This window comes from Semicossyphus pulcher, unplaced genomic scaffold (genome assembly GCF_022749685.1).
Source record: "Semicossyphus pulcher isolate SPU_LCO1_2020_fin unplaced genomic scaffold, fSemPul1.0.p SCAF_21, whole genome shotgun sequence".
Taxonomy (NCBI): Eukaryota; Metazoa; Chordata; class Actinopteri; order Labriformes; family Labridae; genus Semicossyphus; species Semicossyphus pulcher.
Genome location: NW_027211695.1, coordinates 13,486,944 through 13,509,280, shown reverse-complemented (window position 1 = coordinate 13,509,280; position 22,337 = coordinate 13,486,944). Strand labels below are relative to the sequence as shown.

At 52.4% G+C, this 22,337-nt stretch overlaps 26 non-coding genes across 26 annotated transcripts; all 26 read left to right on the top strand.

Annotated features, from left to right (window-relative positions):
* Positions 1-510: 510 nt before the first annotated feature.
* Positions 511-674, top strand: LOC138601388 (U1 spliceosomal RNA). Its single transcript, XR_011308899.1, has one exon. It is a non-coding gene; the product is annotated as a U1 spliceosomal RNA (small nuclear RNA).
* Positions 675-1,332: 658 nt separating this feature from the next.
* Positions 1,333-1,496, top strand: LOC138601387 (U1 spliceosomal RNA). Its single transcript, XR_011308898.1, has one exon. It is a non-coding gene; the product is annotated as a U1 spliceosomal RNA (small nuclear RNA).
* A 658-nt stretch (positions 1,497-2,154) lies between these two features.
* Positions 2,155-2,318, top strand: LOC138601386 (U1 spliceosomal RNA). The gene has a single exon (XR_011308897.1). It is a non-coding gene; the product is annotated as a U1 spliceosomal RNA (small nuclear RNA).
* Positions 2,319-2,976: 658 nt separating this feature from the next.
* On the top strand, positions 2,977-3,140 carry LOC138601598 (U1 spliceosomal RNA). Its single transcript, XR_011309095.1, has one exon. It is a non-coding gene; the product is annotated as a U1 spliceosomal RNA (small nuclear RNA).
* A 658-nt stretch (positions 3,141-3,798) lies between these two features.
* LOC138601625 (U1 spliceosomal RNA) lies at positions 3,799-3,967 on the top strand. The gene has a single exon (XR_011309121.1). It is a non-coding gene; the product is annotated as a U1 spliceosomal RNA (small nuclear RNA).
* Positions 3,968-5,173: 1,206 nt separating this feature from the next.
* LOC138601385 (U1 spliceosomal RNA) lies at positions 5,174-5,337 on the top strand. Its single transcript, XR_011308896.1, has one exon. It is a non-coding gene; the product is annotated as a U1 spliceosomal RNA (small nuclear RNA).
* A 658-nt stretch (positions 5,338-5,995) lies between these two features.
* On the top strand, positions 5,996-6,159 carry LOC138601384 (U1 spliceosomal RNA). The gene has a single exon (XR_011308895.1). It is a non-coding gene; the product is annotated as a U1 spliceosomal RNA (small nuclear RNA).
* Positions 6,160-6,817: 658 nt separating this feature from the next.
* On the top strand, positions 6,818-6,981 carry LOC138601382 (U1 spliceosomal RNA). Its single transcript, XR_011308893.1, has one exon. It is a non-coding gene; the product is annotated as a U1 spliceosomal RNA (small nuclear RNA).
* A 658-nt stretch (positions 6,982-7,639) lies between these two features.
* On the top strand, positions 7,640-7,808 carry LOC138601624 (U1 spliceosomal RNA). Its single transcript, XR_011309120.1, has one exon. It is a non-coding gene; the product is annotated as a U1 spliceosomal RNA (small nuclear RNA).
* A 1,206-nt stretch (positions 7,809-9,014) lies between these two features.
* On the top strand, positions 9,015-9,178 carry LOC138601381 (U1 spliceosomal RNA). The gene has a single exon (XR_011308892.1). It is a non-coding gene; the product is annotated as a U1 spliceosomal RNA (small nuclear RNA).
* A 658-nt stretch (positions 9,179-9,836) lies between these two features.
* On the top strand, positions 9,837-10,000 carry LOC138601380 (U1 spliceosomal RNA). The gene has a single exon (XR_011308891.1). It is a non-coding gene; the product is annotated as a U1 spliceosomal RNA (small nuclear RNA).
* Positions 10,001-10,658: 658 nt separating this feature from the next.
* On the top strand, positions 10,659-10,822 carry LOC138601644 (U1 spliceosomal RNA). The gene has a single exon (XR_011309139.1). It is a non-coding gene; the product is annotated as a U1 spliceosomal RNA (small nuclear RNA).
* A 658-nt stretch (positions 10,823-11,480) lies between these two features.
* Positions 11,481-11,644, top strand: LOC138601379 (U1 spliceosomal RNA). Its single transcript, XR_011308890.1, has one exon. It is a non-coding gene; the product is annotated as a U1 spliceosomal RNA (small nuclear RNA).
* Positions 11,645-12,302: 658 nt separating this feature from the next.
* Positions 12,303-12,466, top strand: LOC138601378 (U1 spliceosomal RNA). Its single transcript, XR_011308889.1, has one exon. It is a non-coding gene; the product is annotated as a U1 spliceosomal RNA (small nuclear RNA).
* A 658-nt stretch (positions 12,467-13,124) lies between these two features.
* On the top strand, positions 13,125-13,288 carry LOC138601377 (U1 spliceosomal RNA). Its single transcript, XR_011308888.1, has one exon. It is a non-coding gene; the product is annotated as a U1 spliceosomal RNA (small nuclear RNA).
* Positions 13,289-13,946: 658 nt separating this feature from the next.
* On the top strand, positions 13,947-14,110 carry LOC138601633 (U1 spliceosomal RNA). The gene has a single exon (XR_011309128.1). It is a non-coding gene; the product is annotated as a U1 spliceosomal RNA (small nuclear RNA).
* A 659-nt stretch (positions 14,111-14,769) lies between these two features.
* Positions 14,770-14,933, top strand: LOC138601376 (U1 spliceosomal RNA). The gene has a single exon (XR_011308887.1). It is a non-coding gene; the product is annotated as a U1 spliceosomal RNA (small nuclear RNA).
* Positions 14,934-15,591: 658 nt separating this feature from the next.
* LOC138601375 (U1 spliceosomal RNA) lies at positions 15,592-15,755 on the top strand. The gene has a single exon (XR_011308886.1). It is a non-coding gene; the product is annotated as a U1 spliceosomal RNA (small nuclear RNA).
* A 658-nt stretch (positions 15,756-16,413) lies between these two features.
* LOC138601374 (U1 spliceosomal RNA) lies at positions 16,414-16,577 on the top strand. The gene has a single exon (XR_011308885.1). It is a non-coding gene; the product is annotated as a U1 spliceosomal RNA (small nuclear RNA).
* A 658-nt stretch (positions 16,578-17,235) lies between these two features.
* On the top strand, positions 17,236-17,399 carry LOC138601595 (U1 spliceosomal RNA). The gene has a single exon (XR_011309093.1). It is a non-coding gene; the product is annotated as a U1 spliceosomal RNA (small nuclear RNA).
* A 658-nt stretch (positions 17,400-18,057) lies between these two features.
* Positions 18,058-18,221, top strand: LOC138601373 (U1 spliceosomal RNA). Its single transcript, XR_011308884.1, has one exon. It is a non-coding gene; the product is annotated as a U1 spliceosomal RNA (small nuclear RNA).
* Positions 18,222-18,879: 658 nt separating this feature from the next.
* On the top strand, positions 18,880-19,043 carry LOC138601371 (U1 spliceosomal RNA). The gene has a single exon (XR_011308882.1). It is a non-coding gene; the product is annotated as a U1 spliceosomal RNA (small nuclear RNA).
* Positions 19,044-19,701: 658 nt separating this feature from the next.
* LOC138601620 (U1 spliceosomal RNA) lies at positions 19,702-19,865 on the top strand. Its single transcript, XR_011309116.1, has one exon. It is a non-coding gene; the product is annotated as a U1 spliceosomal RNA (small nuclear RNA).
* A 658-nt stretch (positions 19,866-20,523) lies between these two features.
* On the top strand, positions 20,524-20,687 carry LOC138601370 (U1 spliceosomal RNA). The gene has a single exon (XR_011308881.1). It is a non-coding gene; the product is annotated as a U1 spliceosomal RNA (small nuclear RNA).
* A 658-nt stretch (positions 20,688-21,345) lies between these two features.
* LOC138601608 (U1 spliceosomal RNA) lies at positions 21,346-21,509 on the top strand. Its single transcript, XR_011309105.1, has one exon. It is a non-coding gene; the product is annotated as a U1 spliceosomal RNA (small nuclear RNA).
* A 658-nt stretch (positions 21,510-22,167) lies between these two features.
* On the top strand, positions 22,168-22,331 carry LOC138601369 (U1 spliceosomal RNA). Its single transcript, XR_011308880.1, has one exon. It is a non-coding gene; the product is annotated as a U1 spliceosomal RNA (small nuclear RNA).
* The last annotated feature ends 6 nt before the right edge of the window (positions 22,332-22,337 follow it).

The following is a 22,337-nucleotide window of genomic DNA, read 5'->3' as shown; positions in this document are numbered from 1 at the left end:
GCCTTGCTGTGCAGAGATGTCTGATGTACGCTGTGAAGCCGCGGTCGCGATGGCAGCAAGAAGTGGGTGCGGCCCTTTGGAGGGGACAGAATGAATTGCGTGTCCTCCTCTCCGAGATTGTTCTGTCTTTGTGGAAGAAATGTGCTCTGGACATTCTTCCCTCGCTGGCATGCTTAGGTTTTAGGCTTGTGCGCGGTTGCTGGACGGTGTTTGCTTTCTCAGAGACAGAAACGGCTTGCCGAGTAGCTATTCCGAGTTGTGTTGTGTCTTTTTTTAATCTCTTTTTTGCTAGAGCAATTAATGCTGGGAGAAGGAAACAAAGGGACAGAGCGTGTGTGCCGCACACCCTGGTCAAATTGCAGCAGTGTTTTGAACTTTTCAGCAACTTTGGTAGCAGGTGAAGGTGAGCTAATGCTAAAGGCCCCCAACTCGGGGATTATGCGTGCTGGGCACCGTCAGCCAGGGGGCCGTGTCTGGGAGTGAGTCCCCTGTCTCTGACGCTTCCAACTCATACTTACCTGGCAGGGGAGATACCATGATCAAGAAGGTGGTTCACCCAGGGCGAGGCTCAGCCATTGCACTGCGGCTGTGCTGACCGCTGCGAATTCCCCAAATGTGGGAATCTCGACTGCATAATTTGTGGTAGTGGGGGACTGCGTTCGCGCTCTCCCCTGATCGTTGTGTTGAAGGAAAGAGAAAAAAAAGGAGTCCTCCTCGGCTGTGCCTGTGCTGCGCGTTTTCCCGACTGGTGAGTCAGCGTGTTTGTGGGCGTGTTCATTTAGAGGCCTCGGGTTACTTTTGCGGTTAGTCCAGAAAGTGGCAGCCTTGCTGTGCAGAGATGTCTGATGTACGCTGTGAAGCCGCGGTCGCGATGGCAGCAAGAAGTGGGTGCGGCCCTTTGGAGGGGACAGAATGAATTGCGTGTCCTCCTCTCCGAGATTGTTCTGTCTTTGTGGAAGAAATGTGCTCTGGACATTCTTCCCTCGCTGGCATGCTTAGGTTTTAGGCTTGTGCGCGGTTGCTGGACGGTGTTTGCTTTCTCAGAGACAGAAACGGCTTGCCGAGTAGCTATTCCGAGTTGTGTTGTGTCTTTTTTTAATCTCTTTTTTGCTAGAGCAATTAATGCTGGGAGAAGGAAACAAAGGGACAGAGCGTGTGTGCCGCACACCCTGGTCAAATTGCAGCAGTGTTTTGAACTTTTCAGCAACTTTGGTAGCAGGTGAAGGTGAGCTAATGCTAAAGGCCCCCAACTCGGGGATTATGCGTGCTGGGCACCGTCAGCCAGGGGGCCGTGTCTGGGAGTGAGTCCCCTGTCTCTGACGCTTCCAACTCATACTTACCTGGCAGGGGAGATACCATGATCAAGAAGGTGGTTCACCCAGGGCGAGGCTCAGCCATTGCACTGCGGCTGTGCTGACCGCTGCGAATTCCCCAAATGTGGGAATCTCGACTGCATAATTTGTGGTAGTGGGGGACTGCGTTCGCGCTCTCCCCTGATCGTTGTGTTGAAGGAAAGAGAAAAAAAAGGAGTCCTCCTCGGCTGTGCCTGTGCTGCGCGTTTTCCCGACTGGTGAGTCAGCGTGTTTGTGGGCGTGTTCATTTAGAGGCCTCGGGTTACTTTTGCGGTTAGTCCAGAAAGTGGCAGCCTTGCTGTGCAGAGATGTCTGATGTACGCTGTGAAGCCGCGGTCGCGATGGCAGCAAGAAGTGGGTGCGGCCCTTTGGAGGGGACAGAATGAATTGCGTGTCCTCCTCTCCGAGATTGTTCTGTCTTTGTGGAAGAAATGTGCTCTGGACATTCTTCCCTCGCTGGCATGCTTAGGTTTTAGGCTTGTGCGCGGTTGCTGGACGGTGTTTGCTTTCTCAGAGACAGAAACGGCTTGCCGAGTAGCTATTCCGAGTTGTGTTGTGTCTTTTTTTAATCTCTTTTTTGCTAGAGCAATTAATGCTGGGAGAAGGAAACAAAGGGACAGAGCGTGTGTGCCGCACACCCTGGTCAAATTGCAGCAGTGTTTTGAACTTTTCAGCAACTTTGGTAGCAGGTGAAGGTGAGCTAATGCTAAAGGCCCCCAACTCGGGGATTATGCGTGCTGGGCACCGTCAGCCAGGGGGCCGTGTCTGGGAGTGAGTCCCCTGTCTCTGACGCTTCCAACTCATACTTACCTGGCAGGGGAGATACCATGATCAAGAAGGTGGTTCACCCAGGGCGAGGCTCAGCCATTGCACTGCGGCTGTGCTGACCGCTGCGAATTCCCCAAATGTGGGAATCTCGACTGCATAATTTGTGGTAGTGGGGGACTGCGTTCGCGCTCTCCCCTGATCGTTGTGTTGAAGGAAAGAGAAAAAAAAGGAGTCCTCCTCGGCTGTGCCTGTGCTGCGCGTTTTCCCGACTGGTGAGTCAGCGTGTTTGTGGGCGTGTTCATTTAGAGGCCTCGGGTTACTTTTGCAGTTAGTCCAGAAAGTGGCAGCCTTGCTGTGCAGAGATGTCTGATGTACGCTGTGAAGCCGCGGTCGCGATGGCAGCAAGAAGTGGGTGCGGCCCTTTGGAGGGGACAGAATGAATTGCGTGTCCTCCTCTCCGAGATTGTTCTGTCTTTGTGGAAGAAATGTGCTCTGGACATTCTTCCCTCGCTGGCATGCTTAGGTTTTAGGCTTGTGCGCGGTTGCTGGACGGTGTTTGCTTTCTCAGAGACAGAAACGGCTTGCCGAGTAGCTATTCCGAGTTGTGTTGTGTCTTTTTTTAATCTCTTTTTTGCTAGAGCAATTAATGCTGGGAGAAGGAAACAAAGGGACAGAGCGTGTGTGCCGCACACCCTGGTCAAATTGCAGCAGTGTTTTGAACTTTTCAGCAACTTTGGTAGCAGGTGAAGGTGAGCTAATGCTAAAGGCCCCCAACTCGGGGATTATGCGTGCTGGGCACCGTCAGCCAGGGGGCCGTGTCTGGGAGTGAGTCCCCTGTCTCTGACGCTTCCAACTCATACTTACCTGGCAGGGGAGATACCACGATCAAGAAGGTGGTTCACCCAGGGCGAGGCTCAGCCATTGCACTGCGGCTGTGCTGACCGCTGCGAATTCCCCAAATGTGGGAACCTCGACTGCATAATTTGTGGTAGTGGGGGACTGCGTTCGCGCTCTCCCCTGATCGTTGTGTTGAAGGAAAGAGAAAAAAAAGGAGTCCTCCTCGGCTGTGCCTGTGCTGCGCGTTTTCCCGACTGGTGAGTCAGCGTGTTTGTGGGCGTGTTCATTTAGAGGCCTCGGGTTACTTTTGCGGTTAGTCCAGAAAGTGGCAGCCTTGCTGTGCAGAGATGTCTGATGTACGCTGTGAAGCCGCGGTCGCGATGGCAGCAAGAAGTGGGTGCGGCCCTTTGGAGGGGACAGAATGAATTGCGTGTCCTCCTCTCCGAGATTGTTCTGTCTTTGTGGAAGAAATGTGCTCTGGACATTCTTCCCTCGCTGGCATGCTTAGGTTTTAGGCTTGTGCGCGGTTGCTGGACGGTGTTTGCTTTCTCAGAGACAGAAACGGCTTGCCGAGTAGCTATTCCGAGTTGTGTTGTGTCTTTTTTTAATCTCTTTTTTGCTAGAGCAATTAATGCTGGGAGAAGGAAACAAAGGGACAGAGCGTGTGTGCCGCACACCCTGGTCAAATTGCAGCAGTGTTTTGAACTTTTCAGCAACTTTGGTAGCAGGTGAAGGTGAGCTAATGCTAAAGGCCCCCAACTCGGGGATTATGCGTGCTGGGCACCGTCAGCCAGGGGGCCGTGTATGGGAGTGAGTCCCCTGTCTCTGACGCTTCCAACTCATACTTACCTGGCAGGGGAGATACCACGATCAAGAAGGTGGTTCACCCAGGGCGAGGCTCAGCCATTGCACTGCGGCTGTGCTGACCGCTGCGAATTCCCCAAATGTGGGAATCTCGACTGCATAATTTGTGGTAGTGGGGGACTGCGTTCTAGAGATGTCAACTCTCGTTCACTTCAGTGACCCGGATCTTCGGATCTCGTTCAGCTGAACGATTCGTTCATTACATTCGTTCACCAGGTCGTTCAGTGACATTTCCGGTTTACCTGTAACTCACTCACTCTCACTCGTTCATGAACGATACGGCTCCCATTGCATTACTGGTCTTCTTGTTCAATCATCACAATATAACAGTTACTTCGCCCAACTATATTAAAAAGAAAATATTATAATATTTATATAAAAATAAACATTCATGTGTTATCTCATCTTGCTGTTGTGTCAGTTTATTTTTGAGATGTTGTAATACCGTTTCTAGTATTGTACTTTACTTTATTTCTTTATTTCAGACACATAAGTCCATATCTGTACTCGTGCTAACATCAATCAGTCTGGTTTTCTAAAAGAAGTGGGGAGCCGCGAGAGGAGCCAAGTGAACGAAAGGAACGAATTTGATGCATGAAAGTGAACGGATCATTCCGTTCACTGAAAAGATTCGTTCTTTTTGAACGAATCGTTCAGGACCGAAACATCTCTACTGCGTTCGCGCTCTCCCCTGATCGTTGTGTTGAAGGAAAGAGAAAAAAAAGGAGTCCTCCTCGGCTGTGCCTGTGCTGCGCGTTTTCCCGACTGGTGAGTCAGCGTGTTTGTGGGCGTGTTCATTTAGAGGCCTCGGGTTACTTTTGCGGTTAGTCCAGAAAGTGGCAGCCTTGCTGTGCAGAGATGTCTGATGTACGCTGTGAAGCCGCGGTCGCGATGGCAGCAAGAAGTGGGTGCGGCCCTTTGGAGGGGACAGAATGAATTGCGTGTCCTCCTCTCCGAGATTGTTCTGTCTTTGTGGAAGAAATGTGCTCTGGACATTCTTCCCTCGCTGGCATGCTTAGGTTTTAGGCTTGTGCGCGGTTGCTGGACGGTGTTTGCTTTCTCAGAGACAGAAACGGCTTGCCGAGTAGCTATTCCGAGTTGTGTTGTGTCTTTTTTTAATCTCTTTTTTGCTAGAGCAATTAATGCTGGGAGAAGGAAACAAAGGGACAGAGCGTGTGTGCCGCACACCCTGGTCAAATTGCAGCAGTGTTTTGAACTTTTCAGCAACTTTGGTAGCAGGTGAAGGTGAGCTAATGCTAAAGGCCCCCAACTCGGGGATTATGCGTGCTGGGCACCGTCAGCCAGGGGGCCGTGTCTGGGAGTGAGTCCCCTGTCTCTGACGCTTCCAACTCATACTTACCTGGCAGGGGAGATACCATGATCAAGAAGGTGGTTCACCCAGGGCGAGGCTCAGCCATTGCACTGCGGCTGTGCTGACCGCTGCGAATTCCCCAAATGTGGGAATCTCGACTGCATAATTTGTGGTAGTGGGGGACTGCGTTCGCGCTCTCCCCTGATCGTTGTGTTGAAGGAAAGAGAAAAAAAAGGAGTCCTCCTCGGCTGTGCCTGTGCTGCGCGTTTTCCCGACTGGTGAGTCAGCGTGTTTGTGGGCGTGTTCATTTAGAGGCCTCGGGTTACTTTTGCGGTTAGTCCAGAAAGTGGCAGCCTTGCTGTGCAGAGATGTCTGATGTACGCTGTGAAGCCGCGGTCGCGATGGCAGCAAGAAGTGGGTGCGGCCCTTTGGAGGGGACAGAATGAATTGCGTGTCCTCCTCTCCGAGATTGTTCTGTCTTTGTGGAAGAAATGTGCTCTGGACATTCTTCCCTCGCTGGCATGCTTAGGTTTTAGGCTTGTGCGCGGTTGCTGGACGGTGTTTGCTTTCTCAGAGACAGAAACGGCTTGCCGAGTAGCTATTCCGAGTTGTGTTGTGTCTTTTTTTAATCTCTTTTTTGCTAGAGCAATTAATGCTGGGAGAAGGAAACAAAGGGACAGAGCGTGTGTGCCGCACACCCTGGTCAAATTGCAGCAGTGTTTTGAACTTTTCAGCAACTTTGGTAGCAGGTGAAGGTGAGCTAATGCTAAAGGCCCCCAACTCGGGGATTATGCGTGCTGGGCACCGTCAGCCAGGGGGCCGTGTCTGGGAGTGAGTCCCCTGTCTCTGACGCTTCCAACTCATACTTACCTGGCAGGGGAGATACCATGATCAAGAAGGTGGTTCACCCAGGGCGAGGCTCAGCCATTGCACTGCGGCTGTGCTGACCGCTGCGAATTCCCCAAATGTGGGAATCTCGACTGCATAATTTGTGGTAGTGGGGGACTGCGTTCGCGCTCTCCCCTGATCGTTGTGTTGAAGGAAAGAGAAAAAAAAGGAGTCCTCCTCGGCTGTGCCTGTGCTGCGCGTTTTCCCGACTGGTGAGTCAGCGTGTTTGTGGGCGTGTTCATTTAGAGGCCTCGGGTTACTTTTGCGGTTAGTCCAGAAAGTGGCAGCCTTGCTGTGCAGAGATGTCTGATGTACGCTGTGAAGCCGCGGTCGCGATGGCAGCAAGAAGTGGGTGCGGCCCTTTGGAGGGGACAGAATGAATTGCGTGTCCTCCTCTCCGAGATTGTTCTGTCTTTGTGGAAGAAATGTGCTCTGGACATTCTTCCCTCGCTGGCATGCTTAGGTTTTAGGCTTGTGCGCGGTTGCTGGACGGTGTTTGCTTTCTCAGAGACAGAAACGGCTTGCCGAGTAGCTATTCCGAGTTGTGTTGTGTCTTTTTTTAATCTCTTTTTTGCTAGAGCAATTAATGCTGGGAGAAGGAAACAAAGGGACAGAGCGTGTGTGCCGCACACCCTGGTCAAATTGCAGCAGTGTTTTGAACTTTTCAGCAACTTTGGTAGCAGGTGAAGGTGAGCTAATGCTAAAGGCCCCCAACTCGGGGATTATGCGTGCTGGGCACCGTCAGCCAGGGGGCCGTGTCTGGGAGTGAGTCCCCTGTCTCTGACGCTTCCAACTCATACTTACCTGGCAGGGGAGATACCATGATCAAGAAGGTGGTTCACCCAGGGCGAGGCTCAGCCATTGCACTGCGGCTGTGCTGACCGCTGCGAATTCCCCAAATGTGGGAATCTCGACTGCATAATTTGTGGTAGTGGGGGACTGCGTTCGCGCTCTCCCCTGATCGTTGTGTTGAAGGAAAGAGAAAAAAAAGGAGTCCTCCTCGGCTGTGCCTGTGCTGCGCGTTTTCCCGACTGGTGAGTCAGCGTGTTTGTGGGCGTGTTCATTTAGAGGCCTCGGGTTACTTTTGCGGTTAGTCCAGAAAGTGGCAGCCTTGCTGTGCAGAGATGTCTGATGTACGCTGTGAAGCCGCGGTCGCGATGGCAGCAAGAAGTGGGTGCGGCCCTTTGGAGGGGACAGAATGAATTGCGTGTCCTCCTCTCCGAGATTGTTCTGTCTTTGTGGAAGAAATGTGCTCTGGACATTCTTCCCTCGCTGGCATGCTTAGGTTTTAGGCTTGTGCGCGGTTGCTGGACGGTGTTTGCTTTCTCAGAGACAGAAACGGCTTGCCGAGTAGCTATTCCGAGTTGTGTTGTGTCTTTTTTTAATCTCTTTTTTGCTAGAGCAATTAATGCTGGGAGAAGGAAACAAAGGGACAGAGCGTGTGTGCCGCACACCCTGGTCAAATTGCAGCAGTGTTTTGAACTTTTCAGCAACTTTGGTAGCAGGTGAAGGTGAGCTAATGCTAAAGGCCCCCAACTCGGGGATTATGCGTGCTGGGCACCGTCAGCCAGGGGGCCGTGTCTGGGAGTGAGTCCCCTGTCTCTGACGCTTCCAACTCATACTTACCTGGCAGGGGAGATACCACGATCAAGAAGGTGGTTCACCCAGGGCGAGGCTCAGCCATTGCACTGCGGCTGTGCTGACCGCTGCGAATTCCCCAAATGTGGGAATCTCGACTGCATAATTTGTGGTAGTGGGGGACTGCGTTCTAGAGATGTCAACTCTCGTTCACTTCAGTGACCCGGATCTTCGGATCTCGTTCAGCTGAACGATTCGTTCATTACATTCGTTCACCAGGTCGTTCAGTGACATTTCCGTTTTACCTGTAACTCACTCACTCTCACTCGTTCATGAACGATACGGCTCCCATTGCATTACTGGTCTTCTTGTTCAATCATCACAATATAACAGTTACTTCGCCCAACTATATTAAAAAGAAAATATTATAATATTTATATAAAAATAAACATTCATGTGTTATCTCATCTTGCTGTTGTGTCAGTTTATTTTTGAGATGTTGTAATACCGTTTCTAGTATTGTACTTTACTTTATTTCTTTATTTCAGACACATAAGTCCATATCTGTACTCGTGCTAACATCAATCAGTCTGGTTTTCTAAAAGAAGTGGGGAGCCGCGAGAGGAGCCAAGTGAACGAAAGGAACGAATTTGATGCATGAAAGTGAACGGATCATTCCGTTCACTGAAAAGATTCGTTCTTTTTGAACGAATCGTTCAGGACCGAAACATCTCTACTGCGTTCGCGCTCTCCCCTGATCGTTGTGTTGAAGGAAAGAGAAAAAAAAGGAGTCCTCCTCGGCTGTGCCTGTGCTGCGCGTTTTCCCGACTGGTGAGTCAGCGTGTTTGTGGGCGTGTTCATTTAGAGGCCTCGGGTTACTTTTGCGGTTAGTCCAGAAAGTGGCAGCCTTGCTGTGCAGAGATGTCTGATGTACGCTGTGAAGCCGCGGTCGCGATGGCAGCAAGAAGTGGGTGCGGCCCTTTGGAGGGGACAGAATGAATTGCGTGTCCTCCTCTCCGAGATTGTTCTGTCTTTGTGGAAGAAATGTGCTCTGGACATTCTTCCCTCGCTGGCATGCTTAGGTTTTAGGCTTGTGCGCGGTTGCTGGACGGTGTTTGCTTTCTCAGAGACAGAAACGGCTTGCCGAGTAGCTATTCCGAGTTGTGTTGTGTCTTTTTTTAATCTCTTTTTTGCTAGAGCAATTAATGCTGGGAGAAGGAAACAAAGGGACAGAGCGTGTGTGCCGCACACCCTGGTCAAATTGCAGCAGTGTTTTGAACTTTTCAGCAACTTTGGTAGCAGGTGAAGGTGAGCTAATGCTAAAGGCCCCCAACTCGGGGATTATGCGTGCTGGGCACCGTCAGCCAGGGGGCCGTGTCTGGGAGTGAGTCCCCTGTCTCTGACGCTTCCAACTCATACTTACCTGGCAGGGGAGATACCATGATCAAGAAGGTGGTTCACCCAGGGCGAGGCTCAGCCATTGCACTGCGGCTGTGCTGACCGCTGCGAATTCCCCAAATGTGGGAATCTCGACTGCATAATTTGTGGTAGTGGGGGACTGCGTTCGCGCTCTCCCCTGATCGTTGTGTTGAAGGAAAGAGAAAAAAAAGGAGTCCTCCTCGGCTGTGCCTGTGCTGCGCGTTTTCCCGACTGGTGAGTCAGCGTGTTTGTGGGCGTGTTCATTTAGAGGCCTCGGGTTACTTTTGCGGTTAGTCCAGAAAGTGGCAGCCTTGCTGTGCAGAGATGTCTGATGTACGCTGTGAAGCCGCGGTCGCGATGGCAGCAAGAAGTGGGTGCGGCCCTTTGGAGGGGACAGAATGAATTGCGTGTCCTCCTCTCCGAGATTGTTCTGTCTTTGTGGAAGAAATGTGCTCTGGACATTCTTCCCTCGCTGGCATGCTTAGGTTTTAGGCTTGTGCGCGGTTGCTGGACGGTGTTTGCTTTCTCAGAGACAGAAACGGCTTGCCGAGTAGCTATTCCGAGTTGTGTTGTGTCTTTTTTTAATCTCTTTTTTGCTAGAGCAATTAATGCTGGGAGAAGGAAACAAAGGGACAGAGCGTGTGTGCCGCACACCCTGGTCAAATTGCAGCAGTGTTTTGAACTTTTCAGCAACTTTGGTAGCAGGTGAAGGTGAGCTAATGCTAAAGGCCCCCAACTCGGGGATTATGCGTGCTGGGCACCGTCAGCCAGGGGGCCGTGTCTGGGAGTGAGTCCCCTGTCTCTGACGCTTCCAACTCATACTTACCTGGCAGGGGAGATACCATGATCAAGAAGGTGGTTCACCCAGGGCGAGGCTCAGCCATTGCACTGCGGCTGTGCTGACCGCTGCGAATTCCCCAAATGTGGGAATCTCGACTGCATAATTTGTGGTAGTGGGGGACTGCGTTCGCGCTCTCCCCTGATCGTTGTGTTGAAGGAAAGAGAAAAAAAAGGAGTCCTCCTCGGCTGTGCCTGTGCTGCGCGTTTTCCCGACTGGTGAGTCAGCGTGTTTGTGGGCGTGTTCATTTAGAGGCCTCGGGTTACTTTTGCAGTTAGTCCAGAAAGTGGCAGCCTTGCTGTGCAGAGATGTCTGATGTACGCTGTGAAGCCGCGGTCGCGATGGCAGCAAGAAGTGGGTGCGGCCCTTTGGAGGGGACAGAATGAATTGCGTGTCCTCCTCTCCGAGATTGTTCTGTCTTTGTGGAAGAAATGTGCTCTGGACATTCTTCCCTCGCTGGCATGCTTAGGTTTTAGGCTTGTGCGCGGTTGCTGGACGGTGTTTGCTTTCTCAGAGACAGAAACGGCTTGCCGAGTAGCTATTCCGAGTTGTGTTGTGTCTTTTTTTAATCTCTTTTTTGCTAGAGCAATTAATGCTGGGAGAAGGAAACAAAGGGACAGAGCGTGTGTGCCGCACACCCTGGTCAAATTGCAGCAGTGTTTTGAACTTTTCAGCAACTTTGGTAGCAGGTGAAGGTGAGCTAATGCTAAAGGCCCCCAACTCGGGGATTATGCGTGCTGGGCACCGTCAGCCAGGGGGCCGTGTCTGGGAGTGAGTCCCCTGTCTCTGACGCTTCCAACTCATACTTACCTGGCAGGGGAGATACCACGATCAAGAAGGTGGTTCACCCAGGGCGAGGCTCAGCCATTGCACTGCGGCTGTGCTGACCGCTGCGAATTCCCCAAATGTGGGAATCTCGACTGCATAATTTGTGGTAGTGGGGGACTGCGTTCGCGCTCTCCCCTGATCGTTGTGTTGAAGGAAAGAGAAAAAAAAGGAGTCCTCCTCGGCTGTGCCTGTGCTGCGCGTTTTCCCGACTGGTGAGTCAGCGTGTTTGTGGGCGTGTTCATTTAGAGGCCTCGGGTTACTTTTGCGGTTAGTCCAGAAAGTGGCAGCCTTGCTGTGCAGAGATGTCTGATGTACGCTGTGAAGCCGCGGTCGCGATGGCAGCAAGAAGTGGGTGCGGCCCTTTGGAGGGGACAGAATGAATTGCGTGTCCTCCTCTCCGAGATTGTTCTGTCTTTGTGGAAGAAATGTGCTCTGGACATTCTTCCCTCGCTGGCATGCTTAGGTTTTAGGCTTGTGCGCGGTTGCTGGACGGTGTTTGCTTTCTCAGAGACAGAAACGGCTTGCCGAGTAGCTATTCCGAGTTGTGTTGTGTCTTTTTTTAATCTCTTTTTTGCTAGAGCAATTAATGCTGGGAGAAGGAAACAAAGGGACAGAGCGTGTGTGCCGCACACCCTGGTCAAATTGCAGCAGTGTTTTGAACTTTTCAGCAACTTTGGTAGCAGGTGAAGGTGAGCTAATGCTAAAGGCCCCCAACTCGGGGATTATGCGTGCTGGGCACCGTCAGCCAGGGGGCCGTGTCTGGGAGTGAGTCCCCTGTCTCTGACGCTTCCAACTCATACTTACCTGGCAGGGGAGATACCATGATCAAGAAGGTGGTTCACCCAGGGCGAGGCTCAGCCATTGCACTGCGGCTGTGCTGACCGCTGCGAATTCCCCAAATGTGGGAATCTCGACTGCATAATTTGTGGTAGTGGGGGACTGCGTTCGCGCTCTCCCCTGATCGTTGTGTTGAAGGAAAGAGAAAAAAAAGGAGTCCTCCTCGGCTGTGCCTGTGCTGCGCGTTTTCCCGACTGGTGAGTCAGCGTGTTTGTGGGCGTGTTCATTTAGAGGCCTCGGGTTACTTTTGCGGTTAGTCCAGAAAGTGGCAGCCTTGCTGTGCAGAGATGTCTGATGTACGCTGTGAAGCCGCGGTCGCGATGGCAGCAAGAAGTGGGTGCGGCCCTTTGGAGGGGACAGAATGAATTGCGTGTCCTCCTCTCCGAGATTGTTCTGTCTTTGTGGAAGAAATGTGCTCTGGACATTCTTCCCTCGCTGGCATGCTTAGGTTTTAGGCTTGTGCGCGGTTGCTGGACGGTGTTTGCTTTCTCAGAGACAGAAACGGCTTGCCGAGTAGCTATTCCGAGTTGTGTTGTGTCTTTTTTTAATCTCTTTTTTGCTAGAGCAATTAATGCTGGGAGAAGGAAACAAAGGGACAGAGCGTGTGTGCCGCACACCCTGGTCAAATTGCAGCAGTGTTTTGAACTTTTCAGTAACTTTGGTAGCAGGTGAAGGTGAGCTAATGCTAAAGGCCCCCAACTCGGGGATTATGCGTGCTGGGCACCGTCAGCCAGGGGGCCGTGTCTGGGAGTGAGTCCCCTGTCTCTGACGCTTCCAACTCATACTTACCTGGCAGGGGAGATACCATGATCAAGAAGGTGGTTCACCCAGGGCGAGGCTCAGCCATTGCACTGCGGCTGTGCTGACCGCTGCGAATTCCCCAAATGTGGGAATCTCGACTGCATAATTTGTGGTAGTGGGGGACTGCGTTCGCGCTCTCCCCTGATCGTTGTGTTGAAGGAAAGAGAAAAAAAAGGAGTCCTCCTCGGCTGTGCCTGTGCTGCGCGTTTTCCCGACTGGTGAGTCAGCGTGTTTGTGGGCGTGTTCATTTAGAGGCCTCGGGTTACTTTTGCGGTTAGTCCAGAAAGTGGCAGCCTTGCTGTGCAGAGATGTCTGATGTACGCTGTGAAGCCGCGGTCGCGATGGCAGCAAGAAGTGGGTGCGGCCCTTTGGAGGGGACAGAATGAATTGCGTGTCCTCCTCTCCGAGATTGTTCTGTCTTTGTGGAAGAAATGTGCTCTGGACATTCTTCCCTCGCTGGCATGCTTAGGTTTTAGGCTTGTGCGCGGTTGCTGGACGGTGTTTGCTTTCTCAGAGACAGAAACGGCTTGCCGAGTAGCTATTCCGAGTTGTGTTGTGTCTTTTTTTAATCTCTTTTTTGCTAGAGCAATTAATGCTGGGAGAAGGAAACAAAGGGACAGAGCGTGTGTGCCGCACACCCTGGTCAAATTGCAGCAGTGTTTTGAACTTTTCAGCAACTTTGGTAGCAGGTGAAGGTGAGCTAATGCTAAAGGCCCCCAACTCGGGGATTATGCGTGCTGGGCACCGTCAGCCAGGGGGCCGTGTCTGGGAGTGAGTCCCCTGTCTCTGACGCTTCCAACTCATACTTACCTGGCAGGGGAGATACCATGATCAAGAAGGTGGTTCACCCAGGGCGAGGCTCAGCCATTGCACTGCGGCTGTGCTGACCGCTGCGAATTCCCCAAATGTGGGAATCTCGACTGCATAATTTGTGGTAGTGGGGGACTGCGTTCGCGCTCTCCCCTGATCGTTGTGTTGAAGGAAAGAGAAAAAAAAGGAGTCCTCCTCGGCTGTGCCTGTGCTGCGCGTTTTCCCGACTGGTGAGTCAGCGTGTTTGTGGGCGTGTTCATTTAGAGGCCTCGGGTTACTTTTGCAGTTAGTCCAGAAAGTGGCAGCCTTGCTGTGCAGAGATGTCTGATGTACGCTGTGAAGCCGCGGTCGCGATGGCAGCAAGAAGTGGGTGCGGCCCTTTGGAGGGGACAGAATGAATTGCGTGTCCTCCTCTCCGAGATTGTTCTGTCTTTGTGGAAGAAATGTGCTCTGGACATTCTTCCCTCGCTGGCATGCTTAGGTTTTAGGCTTGTGCGCGGTTGCTGGACGGTGTTTGCTTTCTCAGAGACAGAAACGGCTTGCCGAGTAGCTATTCCGAGTTGTGTTGTGTCTTTTTTTAATCTCTTTTTTGCTAGAGCAATTAATGCTGGGAGAAGGAAACAAAGGGACAGAGCGTGTGTGCCGCACACCCTGGTCAAATTGCAGCAGTGTTTTGAACTTTTCAGCAACTTTGGTAGCAGGTGAAGGTGAGCTAATGCTAAAGGCCCCCAACTCGGGGATTATGCGTGCTGGGCACCGTCAGCCAGGGGGCCGTGTCTGGGAGTGAGTCCCCTGTCTCTGACGCTTCCAACTCATACTTACCTGGCAGGGGAGATACCACGATCAAGAAGGTGGTTCACCCAGGGCGAGGCTCAGCCATTGCACTGCGGCTGTGCTGACCGCTGCGAATTCCCCAAATGTGGGAATCTCGACTGCATAATTTGTGGTAGTGGGGGACTGCGTTCGCGCTCTCCCCTGATCGTTGTGTTGAAGGAAAGAGGAAAAAAAAGGAGTCCTCCTCGGCTGTGCCTGTGCTGCGCGTTTTCCCGACTGGTGAGTCAGCGTGTTTGTGGGCGTGTTCATTTAGAGGCCTCGGGTTACTTTTGCGGTTAGTCCAGAAAGTGGCAGCCTTGCTGTGCAGAGATGTCTGATGTACGCTGTGAAGCCGCGGTCGCGATGGCAGCAAGAAGTGGGTGCGGCCCTTTGGAGGGGACAGAATGAATTGCGTGTCCTCCTCTCCGAGATTGTTCTGTCTTTGTGGAAGAAATGTGCTCTGGACATTCTTCCCTCGCTGGCATGCTTAGGTTTTAGGCTTGTGCGCGGTTGCTGGACGGTGTTTGCTTTCTCAGAGACAGAAACGGCTTGCCGAGTAGCTATTCCGAGTTGTGTTGTGTCTTTTTTTAATCTCTTTTTTGCTAGAGCAATTAATGCTGGGAGAAGGAAACAAAGGGACAGAGCGTGTGTGCCGCACACCCTGGTCAAATTGCAGCAGTGTTTTGAACTTTTCAGCAACTTTGGTAGCAGGTGAAGGTGAGCTAATGCTAAAGGCCCCCAACTCGGGGATTATGCGTGCTGGGCACCGTCAGCCAGGGGGCCGTGTCTGGGAGTGAGTCCCCTGTCTCTGACGCTTCCAACTCATACTTACCTGGCAGGGGAGATACCATGATCAAGAAGGTGGTTCACCCAGGGCGAGGCTCAGCCATTGCACTGCGGCTGTGCTGACCGCTGCGAATTCCCCAAATGTGGGAATCTCGACTGCATAATTTGTGGTAGTGGGGGACTGCGTTCGCGCTCTCCCCTGATCGTTGTGTTGAAGGAAAGAGAAAAAAAAGGAGTCCTCCTCGGCTGTGCCTGTGCTGCGCGTTTTCCCGACTGGTGAGTCAGCGTGTTTGTGGGCGTGTTCATTTAGAGGCCTCGGGTTACTTTTGCGGTTAGTCCAGAAAGTGGCAGCCTTGCTGTGCAGAGATGTCTGATGTACGCTGTGAAGCCGCGGTCGCGATGGCAGCAAGAAGTGGGTGCGGCCCTTTGGAGGGGACAGAATGAATTGCGTGTCCTCCTCTCCGAGATTGTTCTGTCTTTGTGGAAGAAATGTGCTCTGGACATTCTTCCCTCGCTGGCATGCTTAGGTTTTAGGCTTGTGCGCGGTTGCTGGACGGTGTTTGCTTTCTCAGAGACAGAAACGGCTTGCCGAGTAGCTATTCCGAGTTGTGTTGTGTCTTTTTTTAATCTCTTTTTTGCTAGAGCAATTAATGCTGGGAGAAGGAAACAAAGGGACAGAGCGTGTGTGCCGCACACCCTGGTCAAATTGCAGCAGTGTTTTGAACTTTTCAGCAACTTTGGTAGCAGGTGAAGGTGAGCTAATGCTAAAGGCCCCCAACTCGGGGATTATGCGTGCTGGGCACCGTCAGCCAGGGGGCCGTGTCTGGGAGTGAGTCCCCTGTCTCTGACGCTTCCAACTCATACTTACCTGGCAGGGGAGATACCATGATCAAGAAGGTGGTTCACCCAGGGCGAGGCTCAGCCATTGCACTGCGGCTGTGCTGACCGCTGCGAATTCCCCAAATGTGGGAATCTCGACTGCATAATTTGTGGTAGTGGGGGACTGCGTTCGCGCTCTCCCCTGATCGTTGTGTTGAAGGAAAGAGAAAAAAAAGGAGTCCTCCTCGGCTGTGCCTGTGCTGCGCGTTTTCCCGACTGGTGAGTCAGCGTGTTTGTGGGCGTGTTCATTTAGAGGCCTCGGGTTACTTTTGCGGTTAGTCCAGAAAGTGGCAGCCTTGCTGTGCAGAGATGTCTGATGTACGCTGTGAAGCCGCGGTCGCGATGGCAGCAAGAAGTGGGTGCGGCCCTTTGGAGGGGACAGAATGAATTGCGTGTCCTCCTCTCCGAGATTGTTCTGTCTTTGTGGAAGAAATGTGCTCTGGACATTCTTCCCTCGCTGGCATGCTTAGGTTTTAGGCTTGTGCGCGGTTGCTGGACGGTGTTTGCTTTCTCAGAGACAGAAACGGCTTGCCGAGTAGCTATTCCGAGTTGTGTTGTGTCTTTTTTTAATCTCTTTTTTGCTAGAGCAATTAATGCTGGGAGAAGGAAACAAAGGGACAGAGCGTGTGTGCCGCACACCCTGGTCAAATTGCAGCAGTGTTTTGAACTTTTCAGCAACTTTGGTAGCAGGTGAAGGTGAGCTAATGCTAAAGGCCCCCAACTCGGGGATTATGCGTGCTGGGCACCGTCAGCCAGGGGGCCGTGTCTGGGAGTGAGTCCCCTGTCTCTGACGCTTCCAACTCATACTTACCTGGCAGGGGAGATACCATGATCAAGAAGGTGGTTCACCCAGGGCGAGGCTCAGCCATTGCACTGCGGCTGTGCTGACCGCTGCGAATTCCCCAAATGTGGGAATCTCGACTGCATAATTTGTGGTAGTGGGGGACTGCGTTCGCGCTCTCCCCTGATCGTTGTGTTGAAGGAAAGAGAAAAAAAAGGAGTCCTCCTCGGCTGTGCCTGTGCTGCGCGTTTTCCCGACTGGTGAGTCAGCGTGTTTGTGGGCGTGTTCATTTAGAGGCCTCGGGTTACTTTTGCAGTTAGTCCAGAAAGTGGCAGCCTTGCTGTGCAGAGATGTCTGATGTACGCTGTGAAGCCGCGGTCGCGATGGCAGCAAGAAGTGGGTGCGGCCCTTTGGAGGGGACAGAATGAATTGCGTGTCCTCCTCTCCGAGATTGTTCTGTCTTTGTGGAAGAAATGTGCTCTGGACATTCTTCCCTCGCTGGCATGCTTAGGTTTTAGGCTTGTGCGCGGTTGCTGGACGGTGTTTGCTTTCTCAGAGACAGAAACGGCTTGCCGAGTAGCTATTCCGAGTTGTGTTGTGTCTTTTTTTAATCTCTTTTTTGCTAGAGCAATTAATGCTGGGAGAAGGAAACAAAGGGACAGAGCGTGTGTGCCGCACACCCTGGTCAAATTGCAGCAGTGTTTTGAACTTTTCAGCAACTTTGGTAGCAGGTGAAGGTGAGCTAATGCTAAAGGCCCCCAACTCGGGGATTATGCGTGCTGGGCACCGTCAGCCAGGGGGCCGTGTCTGGGAGTGAGTCCCCTGTCTCTGACGCTTCCAACTCATACTTACCTGGCAGGGGAGATACCACGATCAAGAAGGTGGTTCACCCAGGGCGAGGCTCAGCCATTGCACTGCGGCTGTGCTGACCGCTGCGAATTCCCCAAATGTGGGAACCTCGACTGCATAATTTGTGGTAGTGGGGGACTGCGTTCGCGCTCTCCCCTGATCGTTGTGTTGAAGGAAAGAGAAAAAAAAGGAGTCCTCCTCGGCTGTACCTGTGCTGCGCGTTTTCCCGACTGGTGAGTCAGCGTGTTTGTGGGCGTGTTCATTTAGAGGCCTCGGGTTACTTTTGCGGTTAGTCCAGAAAGTGGCAGCCTTGCTGTGCAGAGATGTCTGATGTACGCTGTGAAGCCGCGGTCGCGATGGCAGCAAGAAGTGGGTGCGGCCCTTTGGAGGGGACAGAATGAATTGCGTGTCCTCCTCTCCGAGATTGTTCTGTCTTTGTGGAAGAAATGTGCTCTGGACATTCTTCCCTCGCTGGCATGCTTAGGTTTTAGGCTTGTGCGCGGTTGCTGGACGGTGTTTGCTTTCTCAGAGACAGAAACGGCTTGCCGAGTAGCTATTCCGAGTTGTGTTGTGTCTTTTTTTAATCTCTTTTTTGCTAGAGCAATTAATGCTGGGAGAAGGAAACAAAGGGACAGAGCGTGTGTGCCGCACACCCTGGTCAAATTGCAGCAGTGTTTTGAACTTTTCAGCAACTTTGGTAGCAGGTGAAGGTGAGCTAATGCTAAAGGCCCCCAACTCGGGGATTATGCGTGCTGGGCACCGTCAGCCAGGGGGCCGTGTCTGGGAGTGAGTCCCCTGTCTCTGACGCTTCCAACTCATACTTACCTGGCAGGGGAGATACCATGATCAAGAAGGTGGTTCACCCAGGGCGAGGCTCAGCCATTGCACTGCGGCTGTGCTGACCGCTGCGAATTCCCCAAATGTGGGAATCTCGACTGCATAATTTGTGGTAGTGGGGGACTGCGTTCGCGCTCTCCCCTGATCGTTGTGTTGAAGGAAAGAGAAAAAAAAGGAGTCCTCCTCGGCTGTGCCTGTGCTGCGCGTTTTCCCGACTGGTGAGTCAGCGTGTTTGTGGGCGTGTTCATTTAGAGGCCTCGGGTTACTTTTGCGGTTAGTCCAGAAAGTGGCAGCCTTGCTGTGCAGAGATGTCTGATGTACGCTGTGAAGCCGCGGTCGCGATGGCAGCAAGAAGTGGGTGCGGCCCTTTGGAGGGGACAGAATGAATTGCGTGTCCTCCTCTCCGAGATTGTTCTGTCTTTGTGGAAGAAATGTGCTCTGGACATTCTTCCCTCGCTGGCATGCTTAGGTTTTAGGCTTGTGCGCGGTTGCTGGACGGTGTTTGCTTTCTCAGAGACAGAAACGGCTTGCCGAGTAGCTATTCCGAGTTGTGTTGTGTCTTTTTTTAATCTCTTTTTTGCTAGAGCAATTAATGCTGGGAGAAGGAAACAAAGGGACAGAGCGTGTGTGCCGCACACCCTGGTCAAATTGCAGCAGTGTTTTGAACTTTTCAGCAACTTTGGTAGCAGGTGAAGGTGAGCTAATGCTAAAGGCCCCCAACTCGGGGATTATGCGTGCTGGGCACCGTCAGCCAGGGGGCCGTGTCTGGGAGTGAGTCCCCTGTCTCTGACGCTTCCAACTCATACTTACCTGGCAGGGGAGATACCATGATCAAGAAGGTGGTTCACCCAGGGCGAGGCTCAGCCATTGCACTGCGGCTGTGCTGACCGCTGCGAATTCCCCAAATGTGGGAATCTCGACTGCATAATTTGTGGTAGTGGGGGACTGCGTTCGCGCTCTCCCCTGATCGTTGTGTTGAAGGAAAGAGAAAAAAAAGGAGTCCTCCTCGGCTGTGCCTGTGCTGCGCGTTTTCCCGACTGGTGAGTCAGCGTGTTTGTGGGCGTGTTCATTTAGAGGCCTCGGGTTACTTTTGCAGTTAGTCCAGAAAGTGGCAGCCTTGCTGTGCAGAGATGTCTGATGTACGCTGTGAAGCCGCGGTCGCGATGGCAGCAAGAAGTGGGTGCGGCCCTTTGGAGGGGACAGAATGAATTGCGTGTCCTCCTCTCCGAGATTGTTCTGTCTTTGTGGAAGAAATGTGCTCTGGACATTCTTCCCTCGCTGGCATGCTTAGGTTTTAGGCTTGTGCGCGGTTGCTGGACGGTGTTTGCTTTCTCAGAGACAGAAACGGCTTGCCGAGTAGCTATTCCGAGTTGTGTTGTGTCTTTTTTTAATCTCTTTTTTGCTAGAGCAATTAATGCTGGGAGAAGGAAACAAAGGGACAGAGCGTGTGTGCCGCACACCCTGGTCAAATTGCAGCAGTGTTTTGAACTTTTCAGCAACTTTGGTAGCAGGTGAAGGTGAGCTAATGCTAAAGGCCCCCAACTCGGGGATTATGCGTGCTGGGCACCGTCAGCCAGGGGGCCGTGTCTGGGAGTGAGTCCCCTGTCTCTGACGCTTCCAACTCATACTTACCTGGCAGGGGAGATACCACGATCAAGAAGGTGGTTCACCCAGGGCGAGGCTCAGCCATTGCACTGCGGCTGTGCTGACCGCTGCGAATTCCCCAAATGTGGGAATCTCGACTGCATAATTTGTGGTAGTGGGGGACTGCGTTCGCGCTCTCCCCTGATCGTTGTGTTGAAGGAAAGAGAAAAAAAAGGAGTCCTCCTCGGCTGTGCCTGTGCTGCGCGTTTTCCCGACTGGTGAGTCAGCGTGTTTGTGGGCGTGTTCATTTAGAGGCCTCGGGTTACTTTTGCGGTTAGTCCAGAAAGTGGCAGCCTTGCTGTGCAGAGATGTCTGATGTACGCTGTGAAGCCGCGGTCGCGATGGCAGCAAGAAGTGGGTGCGGCCCTTTGGAGGGGACAGAATGAATTGCGTGTCCTCCTCTCCGAGATTGTTCTGTCTTTGTGGAAGAAATGTGCTCTGGACATTCTTCCCTCGCTGGCATGCTTAGGTTTTAGGCTTGTGCGCGGTTGCTGGACGGTGTTTGCTTTCTCAGAGACAGAAACGGCTTGCCGAGTAGCTATTCCGAGTTGTGTTGTGTCTTTTTTTAATCTCTTTTTTGCTAGAGCAATTAATGCTGGGAGAAGGAAACAAAGGGACAGAGCGTGTGTGCCGCACACCCTGGTCAAATTGCAGCAGTGTTTTGAACTTTTCAGCAACTTTGGTAGCAGGTGAAGGTGAGCTAATGCTAAAGGCCCCCAACTCGGGGATTATGCGTGCTGGGCACCGTCAGCCAGGGGGCCGTGTCTGGGAGTGAGTCCCCTGTCTCTGACGCTTCCAACTCATACTTACCTGGCAGGGGAGATACCATGATCAAGAAGGTGGTTCACCCAGGGCGAGGCTCAGCCATTGCACTGCGGCTGTGCTGACCGCTGCGAATTCCCCAAATGTGGGAATCTCGACTGCATAATTTGTGGTAGTGGGGGACTGCGTTCGCGCTCTCCCCTGATCGTTGTGTTGAAGGAAAGAGAAAAAAAAGGAGTCCTCCTCGGCTGTGCCTGTGCTGCGCGTTTTCCCGACTGGTGAGTCAGCGTGTTTGTGGGCGTGTTCATTTAGAGGCCTCGGGTTACTTTTGCAGTTAGTCCAGAAAGTGGCAGCCTTGCTGTGCAGAGATGTCTGATGTACGCTGTGAAGCCGCGGTCGCGATGGCAGCAAGAAGTGGGTGCGGCCCTTTGGAGGGGACAGAATGAATTGCGTGTCCTCCTCTCCGAGATTGTTCTGTCTTTGTGGAAGAAATGTGCTCTGGACATTCTTCCCTCGCTGGCATGCTTAGGTTTTAGGCTTGTGCGCGGTTGCTGGACGGTGTTTGCTTTCTCAGAGACAGAAACGGCTTGCCGAGTAGCTATTCCGAGTTGTGTTGTGTCTTTTTTTAATCTCTTTTTTGCTAGAGCAATTAATGCTGGGAGAAGGAAACAAAGGGACAGAGCGTGTGTGCCGCACACCCTGGTCAAATTGCAGCAGTGTTTTGAACTTTTCAGCAACTTTGGTAGCAGGTGAAGGTGAGCTAATGCTAAAGGCCCCCAACTCGGGGATTATGCGTGCTGGGCACCGTCAGCCAGGGGGCCGTGTCTGGGAGTGAGTCCCCTGTCTCTGACGCTTCCAACTCATACTTACCTGGCAGGGGAGATACCACGATCAAGAAGGTGGTTCACCCAGGGCGAGGCTCAGCCATTGCACTGCGGCTGTGCTGACCGCTGCGAATTCCCCAAATGTGGGAATCTCGACTGCATAATTTGTGGTAGTGGGGGACTGCGTTCGCGCTCTCCCCTGATCGTTGTGTTGAAGGAAAGAGAAAAAAAAGGAGTCCTCCTCGGCTGTGCCTGTGCTGCGCGTTTTCCCGACTGGTGAGTCAGCGTGTTTGTGGGCGTGTTCATTTAGAGGCCTCGGGTTACTTTTGCGGTTAGTCCAGAAAGTGGCAGCCTTGCTGTGCAGAGATGTCTGATGTACGCTGTGAAGCCGCGGTCGCGATGGCAGCAAGAAGTGGGTGCGGCCCTTTGGAGGGGACAGAATGAATTGCGTGTCCTCCTCTCCGAGATTGTTCTGTCTTTGTGGAAGAAATGTGCTCTGGACATTCTTCCCTCGCTGGCATGCTTAGGTTTTAGGCTTGTGCGCGGTTGCTGGACGGTGTTTGCTTTCTCAGAGACAGAAACGGCTTGCCGAGTAGCTATTCCGAGTTGTGTTGTGTCTTTTTTTAATCTCTTTTTTGCTAGAGCAATTAATGCTGGGAGAAGGAAACAAAGGGACAGAGCGTGTGTGCCGCACACCCTGGTCAAATTGCAGCAGTGTTTTGAACTTTTCAGCAACTTTGGTAGCAGGTGAAGGTGAGCTAATGCTAAAGGCCCCCAACTCGGGGATTATGCGTGCTGGGCACCGTCAGCCAGGGGGCCGTGTCTGGGAGTGAGTCCCCTGTCTCTGACGCTTCCAACTCATACTTACCTGGCAGGGGAGATACCATGATCAAGAAGGTGGTTCACCCAGGGCGAGGCTCAGCCATTGCACTGCGGCTGTGCTGACCGCTGCGAATTCCCCAAATGTGGGAATCTCGACTGCATAATTTGTGGTAGTGGGGGACTGCGTTCGCGCTCTCCCCTGATCGTT